This window comes from Mauremys reevesii, linkage group 13, assembly GCF_016161935.1.
Source record: "Mauremys reevesii isolate NIE-2019 linkage group 13, ASM1616193v1, whole genome shotgun sequence".
In the NCBI taxonomy this organism is placed as follows: Eukaryota; Metazoa; Chordata; order Testudines; family Geoemydidae; genus Mauremys; species Mauremys reevesii.
Genome location: NC_052635.1, coordinates 29,825,722 through 29,843,970, shown reverse-complemented (window position 1 = coordinate 29,843,970; position 18,249 = coordinate 29,825,722). Strand labels below are relative to the sequence as shown.

The following is an 18,249-nucleotide window of genomic DNA, read 5'->3' as shown; positions in this document are numbered from 1 at the left end:
GAGAAAGTTGCAGCACTGTAACGCTCCAGTGTAGCCAAGGCCTGTGTTCCTGTCATCTAAAGATGACCTTCTGTTTGACTGGCTGGCTGAGAGTCACGGTGAATCTCAGGCAGAGAGGTGCAGGGCCCTGACTTCCCCACACGCCGTGACACCAGGCCTGGTGATTTCAAAATAAAACAGAAGCACTTTCAGTTTCTGGCCATGGAAGTCCCTTCACTGCCAGCAGCACTAGTTCGCTAAGCAAGAATCTCACATGTGTATGAAAAGCCAAGAGAAGTAACTCCATTCAATGCAACCCACATTTTAGCTGGTGGCCACCGATTATGATTAGCGTAACAATCATCTCACTGTACTCTAGCGCTCCCCCTTCCCCTAGCTGTCCATATCCACCTGCTGTCTCATCTTAGATGCAGACTATCAGCTCTTTGGGAGCAGAAACTGTCTTTTCGTTCTGTGTTTGTACAGCACCTAGCACAAGGGGGTTCTGATCCCCAGTTAGTGCCTCTTGGTGGTACTGTAACAATATTCCCTTCCTAGGGAGGGTGTCCAATTGCAGAGACCTCTTCCGCCCCCTTGTTCCTCCTAGGGAGCTGTGTGAACGGCGAAGCCCATGGAACGAGAGCTTGTAGCAGCCAGCCACACACTGAAATCAAACCCTGAATCACCTTGATCTAACACATGAGTTTAACTCTCTGGTGCTGGTAAAAAGTGACCTCATTTACTCCGTGCAGGCAGACCAGCTTCCCTCTAATTCACCAGTTCAAGCCTTCTTATCCCTCCCCCTTTCATTTTAATGAAGCTTTTGTTGAGTGGAATGCATTCAGAGGGCAGGAAAGAGCTCCTTGAAGGCTCCACTTGATATTTTGAGGCCCTCATAGACGAGCTCTGTGGAGGAATCCTGCTGTGAGCAATCTGGAGCATCTCCTCTTACTGAAGGGCTGGACAATAGGGCTTTCTTTCCCCTTGTTTACTGCTGAAGATTTAAAAAAAAAAAAAGGGGGGGGGACACCTCACTCTGTCCTTCCCCTCCTCCCAGCATGCAGGCTTTGATCTCTGAGCTGGAATACAGAATTGAAAGGCAGGCCATAACCCTACTAATGTGCACAGCTCAGCTAAGCCCAGATTTCACTCATGCCACTTTAGAGATTCCCCCCCCCCCTAATGGTACCCATCATTGCTGCTTTCTTGGCAAGGGTTCCCATCACCCCTCCTCCGCCCCCCAAGAGAACCCCCTCTTTTCCAGCAGGCTTGGCACAGCCTCACTTACACTCACTCTCAGGACGGGAGAGAGACTAGAGCACAAACATGGCAAGCCAATCAAAAGCAACATGGCTTTTGCATGCAGACAAAGTCAGCTGCAACAGGGGCCAGTTTGTTGTGCCACTGGCTCACCCCAGGCAGTTTCGCCCCAGGAAAATTCTGACCAGCTCACTTCCAGTAACAGTCAGAGTTGTGGAGATGGAAGAGCCCCTTCCTAGAAGAGGGTGTCTCCACTAGCTTGATGCGGTGTTTGATCTTAGCCAGCTGAAATAAACAAGTCCCCATGTACTTCTACCACATGGCATGTTTAAAGCCCTTTGCAAACAAACTGTCTTTGCAGTGTTCCCCCCACAGGTGAATATAGCATCCTCCTCCTTTCACAGATGGGGGAAGTGAGGAAGAGTTTATGGCCTGGTTCAGGACAAGGCTGAGCTCCTGCAGAGACTCACCATGGACCATACCAAGCCAGCAGCAGCATCGGAACAAGAAGCCCGACTCCCACCTTCCAGGCCTGTGCTCCGAACACTGGACTACGCCCCCTCACAGAACACCACCTCGAAGCTCCAACCCTCCCAGAACCTGGGCTCTTTTGAGGTTCAGTCCATTCTTTCCATTAGGTTTTTATGCCACGCCCTTTGCTATGGCACCCGATTCCCTTTGGCCTCCACCCATTTCCATGGGGATCCCACTGGGTGACCAAGGCCCTAGTTAAACTAACAATATTCCCCCTCGCCCAAAGCCCATGGAATCTACAGAGAGGATCCAAGGGGCCTGTGCTCTGTGATGCACTCACTCCTTGTGCATTTCATGGTTCTTTTTGCTAGAGCCCTGGGCAAGTATTCATCTCTCCCTTTGCTTCCGCCTCAGAGGAGTTCAATGTTTGATTCCCTTCCCCCCCCAATCCACTTTCTTGCTTCCCCTCTCAGGAGTCAGTGTCAGAAAGGCTGGAGGGGCGTGTGAGGTGCTGCTGAGAGCTGGGTCAGGAATGGATCCACCCTTGAAGCCAGGGCTGGCTCCAGCTTTTCTGCTGCCCCAAGCAGCAAAAAAAAAAAAAAAAAAGACGAGTGGCGGCACTTTGGCAGCAGCTCAACCATGCCGCTTCTTCTGTGGCAGTTCGGCGGCAGGTCCTCCTTCTTCGGCAGCAGCTCAAACAGGGAGAGAGAGAGAGAGACAGACAGAATGAGGGACCCGCCGCCGAATTTCCGCCAAAGACCCGGCCGTGCCGCCCTGATACCGGACGGAATGCCCCCCCTTTGAATTGGCCGCCCCAAGCACCTGCTTGCTAAGCTGGTGCCTGGAGCCCACCCTGCTTGGAGCTCACCGTGACCTGCTGTTGCATCTCCCCGCCTCCCCGCGGGTTTGCATAGGCAAACACAGCTCGACTATCAGTGGTAAATTAAAGCTTTCAATGTACAAAGGGACACTTTGCTGACTAGCCCTGCCTGGCAGCCGGCACCTTCTGTTTCACTTCTGTTTGCTGTGCTGAGCAGCCGTGGTGCTGCACCCATTCCTGCTCCTCTAGGAGTGTTCTCTTGCCCTTCTGGGTAAAGGGTGTTGTGTTGTATTTCCGCTGGTGACTCGTCCTTCCTCACTCCCCTATCTCTTGACTGCACGCCAGTGACAAGGTGTATCACTCCTGTTTGGAGCCAGATCTCCCTCGCTCTGCTCATGTCAGCACAAGGCTGCTCAGAGCTCCCTTTGATTCCCGCTAGTTGGCATCTGCGATATGATATCTTGACCCTATGAACAGGGAACGTTCTCCATGCCCTGGAGGAGAATCCGGTATGGGTTCAGAAATCGCTGGTCTCTGCAGTGACCTCTATTTGGATCTGTCCCCTGCTAATGGTGAATGCAGCACTCGTATAGCACGGTGCATGTGCAGCATAACACCTTTGAGATTCTTTTAGTGCTTTCTGCTGATGGGTGGCCTTGCAATCCTTATACAGAGGGGGAAACTGAGGCAGCGAGGTCACTTATCTGGGCCAAGGCCACATTGCAGGAGAGGCAAATAGAGAAGTGACTTGCATTAAACCCACGTGACAAGGAGGATGGAGCACTCTGAGAACAACTTCCCTATAGAATGGAATAACCAATAACCTTACGTCTTTTGGGGATCATCTTTATCATTGCTATAGGGTTTTGAAGAGTAATTCCTATAGATCCCTATTGCCTTAATCCCTATCCATTTCTATAGGGCTCTTCCATAAGGGATCAGCACACTTGTGATGTACGTGTTCCCCCATCTCTGGATTCATGCCTCTAAGAGCTGGAGTTGCAGCAGAGGATTTTTTTGAAGCCTGCAGGAGTTCCTCTCCTTGTCAGACTAGCCTGGCTGGTTTCTGGTATGGAAATGCTTGGGCAGTGATGCCAGCGCAGCCGGGGATGGTGAGCACTTGCTCAGACCTGGAACTCCTCTTCTACGTGGCCCTGTTCTTCCTCCCCCTCGAAGGATTCTCTCGCCTGGCTGAGCTGGTATCCTTGCTCTGGCCCAAGGCTTCCAAGCACATGAAGTGGCTCCAATGATCTCTAGTGTGTCATTCCCTCTTGGCGCTTCACCTCTGCTCGAACAGGTAGAGAGCAGCACTTTGGCTGCCCACAGGTAATACCGCGGCTGAGTCACTTCCGTCCTCGTTCGGAATGTGTGCTCCCCACAGCTCTCAGGTGTAGGGAGGCATCTCAGACTGAAAGCAGATGCTTCCCCTACGGGGTTCCTGTCACTGCAGTGGCCTGTCAGTAGCTCTGGGAGAGAGCTTGCCTGCATGTGGGTCTCGGCTCTGTCAAAGCAGCTGCAAGTGGAATTTGCTTCTTTCCTACAGTTGGGAACTAGTTAGCGCTGGAAGGAAGTTTCTGCCTCCGGATCAGAAATCCGCTCCCCTCCACCTAGAGATCAGATTCTAGTTGCTAGGTTGCTCAGGTCAAGCTGTCACGTTGCATCTCCACGGGCCACATCTCCACCCTAAGAATGGGATGGCTGCAGTTGGTTCTAGGCCCTGACAAGCTGCCAATATTGCCCCTCACCCTGGTCAAAACTGGTCTCGTCTGACCCACTATGGCCATTTTATCTACATCTAATGCCTGATTTTTCAGTGTCTCTTATACCTTATACATCCCTAGCCTCCAGAACACATCAGCAGAGCCAATATCATACCCAAGTGTAATTAACAGACAAGGCTGGCAACTGATATGGATGCAGTGAAGATCTGAATGGCCATGCAGCGCAGCACAGAGACCATCTAGTCCCTTAAGTGGCCACTGATTCTTTGCGTAGTGATAGCAGGGAGAAAAACAGATGCTCCAGCTTCAAGAGGACAGGCCTCTGCCACTGAAACTAGGAGGAGAATCTTCACTAGCTGGTGGTAGTGTAAGGTCTATGGCAGAGCTTCGCATATCCAGTTGAGGGCAGTGGTACACAGGCATAACCAGCCAGTTTCAAATCAATATTGTACATGCAGAGAGAGAAAGGGAAAAGAATCAGATCTAGGTGTTTGCAGGGGTGCTGGAACTAGGGGTGCTAGAGGTGTTGCCACACCCCCTGGCTGGAAGTGGTTTTCATTATATGCAGGGTTTACAGTTTGGTTCAATGGCTCCCAGCCCCCCCGTACAAATTGTTCCAGCACCATTGGGTGTTTGTGTACAAAACTACATAAGCCAAGAACCCCGCGGCTGCAAACTTCAAGGGGGTTCCAGGCATGCAAGTGGCTGGGTAAAAGTGAACAGCTTGCCCCTGATCTCGTGGTAATATGGAGGCAAGATTACAACACAGACAACACAACAACTGCCTGTTTTAAGGCTGGAGCTAGTGAAATCAACTTGAGGAACAGCATGAGCCAGTGGGTAGGAGACGCAAGTTCTATTCCCAGCACTGCCACCAGCCAGCTGTGCAACCTTGGGCCTCTCTCTGACACTGCTTCTACACCCACCCATTGTTTGTCTTGTCGATTTGGACAGTACACTCTTTGGGACTGTCACATACGTATTTGTACAGCACCTAGCACAGAAGGCCTGATCTTAGCTGGGGCCTCTAGTCTCTCTGATTTGCATCGTGTTTGTTGCCTGTATTTCCCCACACGTGCAGTATTTACTCCCTCAGACGCTGTATCACGGAGGGATCTTTTCCTATATTGCAACATAGCACAGATGGACTTGTCTGAGCTAGCTTTCCCGCCTTGGTGGTGAATTGTTTGTTACTGAGACAGGACAACTCAGGTGCGTAGGCTATCCTGGCCCACCAGCACCTGCAGCTCTAGCAGATCATGCTTGCTCATAAGATGAGCAAATCAACTTCCTGGTTGCATCAGATTCCTCAGAGCTGCTCTGGCTGAGAGAGCCTTGGGAGGCAAGAAGGCAGTGAAGGCTGTACCAGAGTGTGGCCAGGCCAACCTCAGAGTAAGAGACAGTCGGAAAAGCTGAAAGTTTCTTTCTTTTCCTCCCCACCCCTCCTCCAAGATAAGTCAGCTCCAGGCACTTCCCAAATGCAAGACAGACAGGGCTACCATGCCAGCCACAGCCATGAGTCAGCCAGTAGATGCTGTGGCAGGACATAAAGGGGAACCAGAGGTTCCAGCAGCACAGGAGTGAAGTGAGCAGCATTTAACCAGGAGAGCTTTCACCAAACTAGCAATGGCAGCAGCTTGCTACATAGGGGCTGGCGATGTGCTGGAACCCGTGGGGTGATGAGAGTTGTAGTGACAGGCTACAGACATGGCCCCTCTCCCTGACAGTCCCTATATTTAAGGCTTTCTGCACTAATCAGGCGACATGCTGCGGAGCGCTCACCAGCTAACAGGGCACCAGCGTGGGTGAGGAGTTTGTTAGACCACTCCCAACCCAATCCCTCAGTTCTACCACAGGGTCTCCTTCCATTTCTGCTGCCTTCGTTCATGGTGTCCTTTGTGCCCAGCACAGTCACACTCTCACCTTTTGGGCTTCCAAAAACCCCATTAGCCCATGAAGCTGTGCAAGGAGAAGGGCCACCGCCCATCCTGTTTGCTATGGCAAAGCAAGCATGGCAGGGCCGAGACCAGCTCTTTGATCTCTGTGCAGCACCATGCACGTAATCTGCAGCCACTCTCCTCCCAGCCTGGAAGCTCTACTGTGTTCTCTGGAGAGAGAAAACTCCCACCTCCCCTTCACCCCCATGCATGCCTCACTATCTCAGCCAGTCTCTCAAGGGTTAATACTGCTGCCTCAGTTCTCCCCTACCAGTCTGCAGCTGGGTGACAATGGCTCCTGGCAGGCCAGGAGTTGAGCTGCTCAAGCACTCAGAGGGCTGTGAATGCATTAAGATTTCCATCCCTCCTAGTTTATGCACTGGTATCACTGACGAGCTCTAATGAGAGCACTTTGCCGCTAGCACTGCTGAAGGTGAACGAGGGCACCCAGTACTGTTTTGGTGCAGGGCGGACAAAGAGCAGCGTTCTTTGGCGTTTCTCAAATACCTACTACAAACATTAACACTAGTGGGGCTTCCCAGTCAGACCTCTAAAGCACAGTTAAAAATTAACCCTTATGGAGAAGTCTATACAATGGCATAGGATTTTTAAACCAGCCCATGCAACCTATAGCCAGGATCCAGTTTCCTCTCAGAGTCCACAGGATGGTTCCGGCTCATTTCTGTAGAACCCTGTTGGGTCAATCTCAATCCCCATCACAATCAAGGGGATTTCTCCTTAAGAGAAGGGCCTAACTTATTGCAGTCCCTTACAATCTCAGGGATAGGAGGAGGGGTGCAACATGAAAGGCAGGCGTATCAAATGCAGAGCTGCCTACTCAGCCATTGCAAACAGGGTCAAACCTGCCCTCCTTACATGGCTGTTAGTACCCAACTCCGCAGCAAGAACAGTGCCAGATCTGCACCAGGCTTTACAGAGAGGCAGCCAGGCAGCACAGAAAGTGAGCTGCATGCCCTGCATCTCAGGAGCTGGCGGAGAAGCTTACAGCTATTTCTCCTCGGGCGGCAGAGTCCAATGCCATAGGAAGAGGACAGCAATTTCCCCTGTGTTACTTCTTCCCATTTCCCCAGGCTCAGCAAGTTGGGCCCCTCTAGACCTCTTCCAGGACACACGTCCCCTTTGACTCCACACACTGCTCTGAAGTCACATGCCGGGCAGCTGCGCCACCTGTGCTCATCTCACCCAACGATCAGACATTTATCAAACCGGAGTGGCAGCGAGAGGCCTCCCCTGTGCCCTGCTTTAGGCCCCACTCTGCCCATGACATCGGAACATGAACCTAATCCCCCCTCCTAGCCCCGCACACTCACTCGGCCCCCTCCACGCTGGACCTTTGTCTGGTCAAATCCGTCTGAGGCTATGCTGAGGGAGAGGTCAGAGGAGGAGAAGCAGCCTGTTCATAGAAATCAGACTGGCTCCAGAGAGGCGTAGCAGAACACGGCTACAAGCAGCAAGCAGGCTGTACCCACAGGAAACCCTCAGTCCCACTTGCTCGGGGCTGTCATTTGCCATCAGAGGCTTCCAGGGCTCCTGCAGCGTCAGAGGATTGCACAGAGGATCATGGTGCAGAGCTGGAACAGGCAGAGGAGAACAATGCTGCACATGGCTGCGTTCCAGCCCCAGTTACCTCAGTACCTCTATCCACCCTCACTCATTCTTCGCTCTAGTTCCAGATCTCATGAGTATAACAGATTCCATCCCCCCACCGATGTTATGGACGCACCCTATGCAATGACAAGCATTTCTAGAGCTTCGTCAGCAGGCATCGAAGCACTTCTGAGACGGCAGGTACTAGCCCTATTTCACGGATGGGGAATGAGACAAAGTGAGGTTAAGTGACTTGGTCACAGTCACAAACCTGATCAGTGTCATAGTCAGGAATTAGAAGCGAGGTCTCCTGGTCCAGTGTCCCATCCTCCAGAAAATGATTATAGGAAGAGTGAGATTCAAGCCCACCAGGAGGAATTCTACAAATGCTCAAATGCTGTAGCTGTTTCTATAAAGTCAATTGGTTTCCTGCCTATTAGAGTTTTTCCTATTGCATTTCCCTGCCACACAGCCAGCCAGGGCTCAAAGCACCCAGTACTCAGACTTTAAAGTCAGAAGGAACCATCATGATCATCTAGTTTGACCTCCTGCACATTGTAGACCACATAATCTTGCCTACCCACTCCTGTAACAGATCCCTAACCTCTGGCTGAGGTACTGAACTCCTCAAATCATGGTTTAAAGCCTTCAAGTTACACAGAATCCACCATTTACACTAGTTTAAACCAGCAAGTGACCTGTTCCCCATGCTGCAGAGGAAGGAGGAAAAAACCCTGGGTCAATAGCTCAGTGGTTTGAGCATTGGCCTGCTAAACCCAGGGTTGTGAGTTCAATCCTTCTGGGGGCCATTTAGGGAACTGGGGTAAAAATTTGTCTGGGGATTGGTCCTGCTTTGAGCAGGGGGTTAGACTAGATGACCTCCTGAGATCAGTTCCAACCCTAATATTCTATGCTTCTATGAACATGAGAGAACAGGAATAGGACAGGGGCAGATGGGTTTCACTTCTAATACATGTTTCATGTTATACAGGCCCAGTTTCATGCTGGCCTGCCTGAGAAGAGGGCATTGCCACACACAGCAGAACTGAGAAGGATTCCACAGTTTGCAGAAGTCGAGGACACATTTCTGCACTCCCCAGGTTTTGACTCACAAGAGTTTCAGAGTCAGACAAATGCAAAGTAAAACTCAGCTGCAGCTGCCTCACTTCATTGCTTCCACATTACGGCCACAGATCAGCAGTCACGCAGTGTCAGTGAGAAACCACAGGCTGAGAAGGAGACATGCAGTGTGGAAGCTATTTCTGTAGTGTGCAGTCAAGTTTTCCTCCATTTGTTTGCACAGCACAGCAAGCCTCGTGCCAGTAAAGTTTAGTGTCACGGAAATGAGACCATAATAGGTCAAACATGAGACATGGCTGGGAAATTTAGAGCCAGCCTCCAGGATTTTCCTACATTACTAGAGGAAAGTCAGGGAGTAAATACTGCACAGCAGAAGTCACAAGCAAGAAGAGAAAATGACCCAGCAAACCCAAGCAGGAGACAAAGTCAGTATCACAAGAGATCAGAACCTTCACCTTTCTCCCACCCACCTGGAACAGGGGGTCAACCCCAAAACAAGCTCCTCCCACAAGGATATCTGAGCATCAGCATGCCTCTCACTGGGAGGAAAGCTGAAATTTTCCTTTGCAGTTCCCCTTGGACAGCACACCAGGAGCCAGCTATTTTACTGGCCTTGGGGAGAACCATTTACATTACGGAATTTGTAACCTGCAAGGTTAGGGCAGAGAAACAAGTTGGACTAATCTTTACTGAGCAAGTCCCTGGAGCTAGCCAACCTGGAGAGTGCCCATAACAACATAGATGGCACCAGGGACAGGAGTATCTTCCCTCCCCTCAAAACAACGTCAGGACCCCATCTTCATTTCTGTTATGATTTACAACAGCTATTCGGGATCCTTCAAGCCCCAGAATCTCTGTCTGCCTCCTACTCCAGTTCATCCCAGAGCGGGAACAGCAGCAAAATCTAGTCGGCTAAGCCTGATCAGACCGGAGCAATGGTGATTACAGCTATCTCAGTGCATCTGGTCATGAAACCAAGGGAGATCTGAGCAGAGACGCTCAGACCCTCAGACTTCAAGGAAGGAATATGGGGGGGTTCAGATTGGAGGCCAAATGTTTTCTCCTCCAGATGCTCTATGGCATTGTGTTTCCTCTCCATAGTCTGTTGCCCCAAAGCAACCCTGTCCTCAACTAGTCCAAAGAAACAACCTCAAACAATCGACCCGGCCGGCTATTCCAGTTCCAGGCTTCCTCAGTTTCTGGCCACTCACCTGAGATAGGTCTCAGGGAGCAGGCTCCCCAAGACCAGTGGTGAGGAGGGAGGAACACCAATGTCCTGTATGCAGGATTAGTTTAACCAGACTCCCATTTGGAGCAGGAGTCTCCCCAAGCATGATGTTTTGTAGGTCCCCCCACTGGATAGCTGGTCACTAAATGCCTGATCCTGCAGGGTACTGGGACCCTCCCAACTAGGGTCTCTGCTCCCATCGACTTCAGTGGAAGCTGAGGGTGCTGAGCATCTTGCACCCTGGGGCATTGGGACCCCATTCTGCAGAGGCCTCAATAAAAACGAACACCTGGTTTTCTCTTTCTAGAGTCACAGTTCACTGCATCGGCCCCACCACATGGGGTGGCCACATCCCTGCTTTACGCTAATCCAGCAACACAGTAAGATTTGCAGCATCACACCCCGAGAGTCAGGAATCTGCCTGGTTTAATTAAAGAGATTTGGCAAATGGAACAAGAGCCAGACAGGAAGCAAGCATGGGCCAGCTGGTTCTCCCAAAGGGGATATTCATGCTTAGCCTTTATCTGCAAAGCACTTCACAAACATTAATGAATTAAATCTCACCATGCCCCTGGATCATCCCCATATTACTCATGGGGAAGCTGAGGGCAGAGAGGTTATAAATGGCCTCCAGGGAATGTGGTGGCAGAGCTGGATTTACATCCCAAGAGTTTCTGGTTCCCAGACTTGTGCTCAGACCACGCTCTCTCAAAATACCTCCCAAGGTTTGTTTTCAAACCACACTTTGAACATTAGAATCCGCAGCCCAGGCACAGTTTGCTGCACAGAGTAAAGGACCGATCCTGATATAAGATCTTAACAAGTTGATGTCCCAATGGAGCTCTGCCTGTTGCAGGATTAGGGCCCTGATGTGGGTCTGGGCATCTAGGTGAAACCCCTGGGGAAAATGCTGTCAAGAGCAGCTACTAGATGACATGTAGCTGCATTTCAGAGTTGAATCTCAACTAATTTCTCCCTCCCCCACACAAAAGAAAGAAATCTACATGTGATTTTACTACAACGCCACAAGCTTACTCTTTTCTTCTATGGAGAGCTCGGAGGCTTCTAGTTATTGTGTGGTTCTGTGCCATTTAAAAAAATTGAAGGCAAGAGAAATTGTTTTTGTAAAGTTTGGTTTAAATAGCACCACATACTTTAAAATGTTTGCTCCCAGGCAGACTTTTGCTAGCAAATTTCAGCCTGGAGGGATTTTTTTGTTTTGTTTTGTTAAATGACCCAAAGTTATAAGCCTCAGAAAACAAGGCTTTATTGGAATGGAAACACTGACAATTTTAACTAGAGCAGCATGAATAGCATTAGCAGAGACAGTTATTTCCATGTTAAGTGATTTAAGCTCATATTTCATTTACAAGCATCAACTTAAATGAATCTGCCTCTTCCCTGTTAAAACAAAAACAAACACACACAACTCAGCAACTTGGGTGGAGGTACCTCATGTGCTTTCTTCACTGAGCACAGAGGGGAAGGCTGGGGGGGAGGGCAAATGAGCAAGGCAGGGGGGATGAACTTGTTTCACTCTGGGATGTTCTGCACCAGAGTAAGTGAAATGCATCGGAAGAATTTCCAACGGGGTTCTGTGAAACGAGACGCTGCACGTTGAGGAAGTGAGGTCATATGGGAAATTGTTCCGAGAGATAAAAAGGAACATGTTAAAAAAATCAAGCAGTAAGACAGACAGTACAGGAAACAATAGTGCTTTAGATAGGCTTTCAAACGTCCCCAGCAATGCCAAAAAACACAACCCTTTATAGAAATGCTGCTGCTTTTTTGTGTTAAGCACTCACAGGAAGCAGACTAAGGAACTGAAGTCGTCCACTCCAGCCTGTGGTTCGCCCCAAACTCCTTTATTATTTACATTTGTGGGTAATTAAGTGAGACTTGGGCCCAGTGGTTCTATTCTAGGTCCCGTTCAGAGAGTTTTACCAATGATTTCAAAGTCCAGGCTTAATCCCATCATTAGTCCTAGCTCCCACCAGGAATAATGCAATCAGAGACTGGGCAGCTCTCAGCCACCCCCCTCCAGCCACACTTCTGCCAATACACAAATGGGTAGCGGGGACAGCCACAGCTCCTCCAGCTCTAGATGCCACAGAGCAGGTTTCATTCTGCTATTCTGAGGCTGTACAATCAAATCCAACTGGGGAACCACTGTGGTAAGTGGACAAGTGCCCACTAAGGCCTGGTTGGGCCCACCTAGGCAACAAGTGAGGCTTCAGGCATCAAGTGCTGCTGTGGCAGGGACAACAGCATCACTTTCACATGCTATTACATTTCAACACGTGTCCACCAGCAAAGGCTACCACCCGCTTCAGTACAAGAGAGTACGTGACTGCCTATTACGCGCAGATTTCATTTCACACGCTCAGACCTTTGAACACACACCTCTTCCCGGGTAACTAGGCTACAGAAATTAATGAAGCAGCTCCTCTGGTTTGTCTCACCAGCCAAGCTTCCCATTCACAGGGCCAGCTCCAGAGGTTTTGCCGCCCCAAGCAGCAAAAAAAAAAAAAAAAAAAAAAAAAGCTGCGATCGTGATCTGCGGCAATTCAGCAGGAGGTCCTTTGCTCTGAGCAGGAGTGAGGGACCTTCCGCCAAATTGCCGCCGAATACCTTAAAATGCCACCTCGCAATGGAGTTGCCGCCCCAAGCACCTGCTTGGTAAGTTGGTGCCTGGAGCCGGCCCTGCCCATACACATTGGTCATTTCTAACTGCATACCCTCTTTCCAGGTCTCCAAAGTGAGACTATCCTCCAGGTCTGTATCTAGGTACTTGCTGGCTGCTGGTCCCCCCAGCCCCCAAAGCACACCCGGGCAGTTCATCAAGTTGTAGAGCTACTTTTGAGGCAACTCTCCTGATTCTGCACAGTGCACTGGAGTTTCGCAAGACCACCATGCCTGCCTAGTGGAAGGCAATCCATCAGTAGGAGATACCATATCTTTCTCTTAAGTCCAGCACATGGCCACACACAAATCAGCCTCCTAAAATGTCAGCTGATCCACTATTTCAGCAGCAGCCGCCACAGAGAGCAATTCCCCCACCTACCTCCCTTCCTCACAACTTGGAAGCAGTTTCCAACTCCAACCTCCCATAGTTCAAAGCGGTTTGGCTCAGACCATAATCACTGAAGGCCTGAGTGCAGAGTGGCCAAAACTCTCATCAGGCTGGATCCTCAGTTGGTGAAAATGGTATAGCATCATTGACTTCAATGTCTCCAGAGTTCTAGCCCTGCTTGTTGTGGGATCTTGGGTGAGCCTATGTCACTATAGGCCAGCTAAAGATCCGGCCCATTGACTAACAAGTTGTAGGTGCTGAGCAATTCTCAGGACCAAGTCCCCAAACTTAAACATAACATATTTATATTTAATTGCCACAGCTTCATCTTCAGATGCCCAATGATCTGTCTTCTTCTGCATCTCCCCCAATCACAGGTAATGGCATTGGGATCATCAGACATCCCATACAGCTTTGGGGGGCCCCCATTTAGTAAAGGTGAACTTCATAATGTACTTGAGTGCTTTGATGAATGAGGGCCGTAGACATTTATAGAGCTATCACCTGCTGAAGGGGAACTCCAGGCTTGGCAGATATGACATGAATGGCTTTCCAATACAGTACTTGAAAAGAAGAAGTTGGTAAGTGGTTACCTGCACTGGTACAGACCACCATGAAGGCTGTAGTGTAGACAGGATGCAGGCATTTCACCATCATGTCCCCTAATCTAGCTCAGAGTAGCTGCAAGACATGCCTGCATTCTGTCCATGCTACAGCTTCCGCCCTTGGAAACGCTGGGGCAGGCGTGTGTGTGTTGGCGGTGCAGGGGGTGGGGAGCGGGGAGAAGGGGGGAGACCACCAACAAGCTTCACATGCTTTCCCAGTGTAGGCAAGGTCTTAGACAGCACTTCTTGGAGGCTCTCAAGTTGTTTTACTAGTGTGGGTCAGGTTTGTTATCTCCCCTTCCACCCCCACACCAGCACTTTGTAGGTGGCACAAAGAAGTGGCTCACCCATGATCCCATAGCAAGCAGGGCTAGAGTCCTGGAGACTTCCAAGCAAAGCAGCCAGGTTGAGTTCTCCACCCTGCAGCTCCCACACACAAGCCCGGCATGATGGGGAGCATTCAGAAAGCTAACACTCACTGGCAGCAGAGAGGCCTGCCCAAAACAGAAAGCCAACCCACACACCTCCAGGTGAGCACTCTGCCGCATGAGCCAAGAGCAGCTACCTGCTTCAAGCCAGCAGAGGCAAACTTTACCAGGGATTTGTTACATTCTGGGATAACCTAATACCCTTCAAGGTCTGGTGGGTCACCTGCCATTTAACTGTTTTGCGGAACAGGTAAAATAGTTAGCCACCTCTTTTGGGGAAGGAGAACACACACACACACACACACACACTACAATCACTGACCATCTTGTTTCTTTATGAACTGGATGCCTGTTCCCAGTCTATACTAGTACAAAGCGACTGTGAGAGACAATTCTGGGTTCCCAGTGCAGCCTATTCCCCCAAGGGCATTCAGTCACCACAGGCCAAGAAACCAAATGGGCTTCTAAAGCCCTAGGCTTTATAAAAATGGAAACCTATTTGGGAGGGCTTAACATCTGCTGGTCTCTAGGTAAGTACCCCAACAGAGCTAGCGTAAGTCATTGCGCAAGTACTCGGGGACAGGGGAGGGGAAGGAATGGGGGAGCCAAGGGAGCAATCCCAGGGTAGAGACAGCAGCAGGTTCTCATTTATTTTTTGCAGAAAGCCGTACAGAAGTTTGCTGGCAGACACCACACAGTACCAGGAACATCCAACAGAAGAGGCACCTCACGCCTTGCCAGGGTCAAGATGTATTAAACACCTCCTGACTGCCCCTTCCATTCAGGGGCGGCTCTAGGCATTTTGCCACCCCAAGCACGGCAGGCAGGCTGCTTTCAGCGGCTTGCCTGCGGAGGGTCTGCTGGTCCCACCGCTTCGGAGGATGCGGGAGGTCCTCCAAAGCCGCGGGACCAACGGACCCTCAGCAGGCAAGCCGCCGAAGGCAGCCTGCCTGCCACCCTCGGCCGGCAGAGCGCCCCCCGTGGCTTGCCACCTCAAGCACGTGCTTGGCGTGCTGGGGCCTGGAGCCGCCCCTGCTTCCATTGGGTCTAACACATCTTCTTCCAGCAGGTACAAGTAAGTGAACCAAGATGACAACTGGAATTCTTACAGTGTCTCAGAATGATAAAGCAGAGCATGTGCACCACCCACATTGCATACACCCAGGAGAGCTAGGGAGTAAAACAACAACAACAAAACCCCATTGAAGTTTGCCTGCTCTGACCCCAGGTGTTTAGCTTCAGAAGAAGGACCTAGGACTCTGTGTAGTTCTAAAGCAGAAGTCGGCCCAATAAAATATATTGACTTCTGCTTTAGAGCTACCATATGTGTAGTAATCAGTTGCTGTCATGCTAAATACTGTAGTCCTAGGTACACAAGGTGGGTGAGGTCATATATTTTATTGGACTATCTCATCCACCTTGTGTACCTAGGACTACAATATTTAGCATGACAGCAACTGATTACTACAGATCTAGTATGAATTATAAAACCTAGCGTGTTACTTTTTTTTTTTATAGTGGTGTTCTACTGATCTGAAGAAGCAGAAGTTACAGGGCTGGTAAGTAATAAACAGCTTTCCAGTCTTCCACAAGATAAACCCTAGTTAAGACAGGGACAGGTTAAAAAAAAAAAGAGAAAAAAAAAAGAGAAAGGAAGAAAAAAGTGAGGCGCAGAGATTCTCCTACACTCCCCTAAGTGATGTAAACACACAAATCCCCAAAGAGCACCTACGTGGTGTTTTTTTTTAATCCCACTGAAATGAATATTTAACAAATAGTAAAAGGGAAATGAATCAGAAGACATCAAAGCAGGCGCGTTATTAATATTTCATATTTTGGCCTACATACAGCTCCTGCTCCCTCCCCCTCTTGCTTCCCCAAGTGGTTTGATTAAATGAACTACAGAAAGTCTTCAGCTAGACAGAGAAGCCCCAACCTTTCAGTCAGCCCTACGCCACCACAACAAAAGAAAGTGAGGGGCTCTGAACAAGTCCCACACCGCCCTGACCGTATCACCCTCCCTTTCCAGCCCCACCAGACAATACCTTTCCCGTTCGGCTGCTTCAGCTAATTCATCCTCAGCCGTAAGGAGGCAGCTCCCAGGTGCCACACAGAGGAATTGCTGCTGCTGTTGTTGTTCAGAGGAGCAGTGTAACGCCCCTACACAACCCCAGCAGACACCTCCCCCCCACCACACACACACACCCACAAACACACACCCACACACCCCGCCAAGGCAGGTTAACAAAGCTCCGGGTCAGTCAATATCCCCGAGCGTATCACCAGCCCCTTTCCCCCGGCCAGTCCCTATCGCAGCGCAGGCGGCAGCCGGGCGGTTTCTTACCGTCTCTCTCCGCGAAAAACTCCCCGAGCCAGGCGGCTTCCTCGCTCAGCGCCTTCCTCCCCAGCGCAGCAGCCCCCACATGCAAAGCCCTGGGCGGCTCGCAGGCTCCCCGGCGCCCGCGCTTACACGCCTCGCCCGCGCCGCTGCGAGACACCAGCGCGGAGCGGCAGCGAGCCGGGCAGCCGCGCCGGGGACACACGGCTCATGCTTGGCGCGCCCAGACAGACACAAAAACCCGGCTCTGGCTTTGTCTCTCTCGGGGGCGGGGGCGGAATTAACCCCCTCGGCTGCTCAGGCCCCCGGCCCCTTCCCGGCGCGGCTGCAACGCCAGCGAATGGCTAGAGAGCCGGATTGTAACTTGGAGCCGTGATGTCAGCAGCGGTTCACACCCGCCTGCGGCTGAGACACCTTCTCCCCACTGTGATTCATGCTGCTGCCTGCTTGGATTTAGCATCGGGGGCCAGGCGAGGCCAACGCAATAGCCCCCCCTCCCTCGTCCCTCCAGGTGCCCGGGCTCAGGCGCTCACGGCGGGGGCGGCCCCTGGTCCGGCCCTGCCCTTCCTCCTCTCGCTGCCGCTACCACCCCAAATCTTAGCATCGATTCCTAGTTATTTGCAAATGCTCCCCTCCCCCAACCCACCCCAAAAGGGGGAATATGGCAGCAAACCGGAAACAGATTAAGGGAAAAGAACCAGCCCTTCCCCCTGGATATATTTTTCTTCTTTTTTAATAAGGGGGAAAAAAAGGCTCCGGGCGCTCTGCCAGCGGCTGGAAACTGGCATAGCCCTGAGCGAAGCTGCGACGTCTGCAAGACGGGGCTTGACGTCGCTTTTCTATGGGGAGAATACGGAGCTCCGGTCTCCAGCCCCCGCCGCAGCTAGACGGGTGGCGAGGAACAGCCCGCCGAGCTGGGGCGAGCTATACACAGCCCCCCCCCGAGCAGCTGCAGCTCTGCTGGCTCTCCAGGGCTGCAGGGAAACCCCGGGCCGCTCGCAGACTGGAATTATTATGATTGTTGTTGTTGTTGTTTATTTATTGTACTCTCTTAGCAACTAGGAGACCCAGTCATCATGGACTGGGGCCCTCATTGCTCTCAGTGCTGGAAAACTAGAACAATTGCTCATGCTCCAATACCTCTGTTAGTCTATGAGGTGCCACAGGACTCTGACGCTTTTTACAGAACAAAAAAGACTGTCCCTGCCCCAAAGGGTTTCCCTGGTAAATATGGGCTGTGCCAGACTAAACCCATGCAGGAGGCCTGTGGGTTTGCCCAGGTGTTTGCCTCTAGGTAGCCTTCTAGAGCACAAAGAAATAGTTGTATTTAAAAATAAAAAAAAAATCCCACCTGCCTGCAGATGAGTCCCCACTGTTCCCTGAGGTGTCTAGGGGCACCCCAGTGATTACTGAGCTAATCCTGTGTCCTAAAAGTGCTTCCTGGGGGGGTATTCCTGGGCTTTTCCGTGACACTCATCTGAGCCCATCACAAGCATTAATGAGAAGGCCTGGAATCAGGGGTGGCTCTATGTTTTTTTGCCACCCCAAGCACAGCAGTCAGGCAGCCTTTGGTGGCATCTTCCGCCCCGGTCACGCAGATTCGGTGGCGGCGCTGCGGGAGGTCCGCCGGTCCTGCGCTTTCAGTGTACCCGCCGCCGAATTACTGCCGAAACCGCAGGACCGGCGAACCTCCTGTAG

General features: G+C 51.0%; 1 protein-coding gene across 2 annotated transcripts in view; it reads right to left on the bottom strand.

Annotated features, from left to right (window-relative positions):
• Positions 1-17,127, bottom strand: part of SRC (SRC proto-oncogene, non-receptor tyrosine kinase) — a 67,917-nt gene extending 50,790 nt beyond the window's left edge. Inside the window, exon 1 of one of the 2 annotated variants that reach the window (XM_039498197.1) lies at positions 16,558-17,127. The gene's annotated coding sequence lies outside the window, so the exon portion shown is untranslated. Of the gene's footprint in view, positions 1-16,258; positions 16,334-16,557 lie in introns of those variants that run through there. The other variant, XM_039498198.1, reaches the window with a different exon arrangement.
• Positions 17,128-18,249: the final 1,122 nt, after the last annotated feature.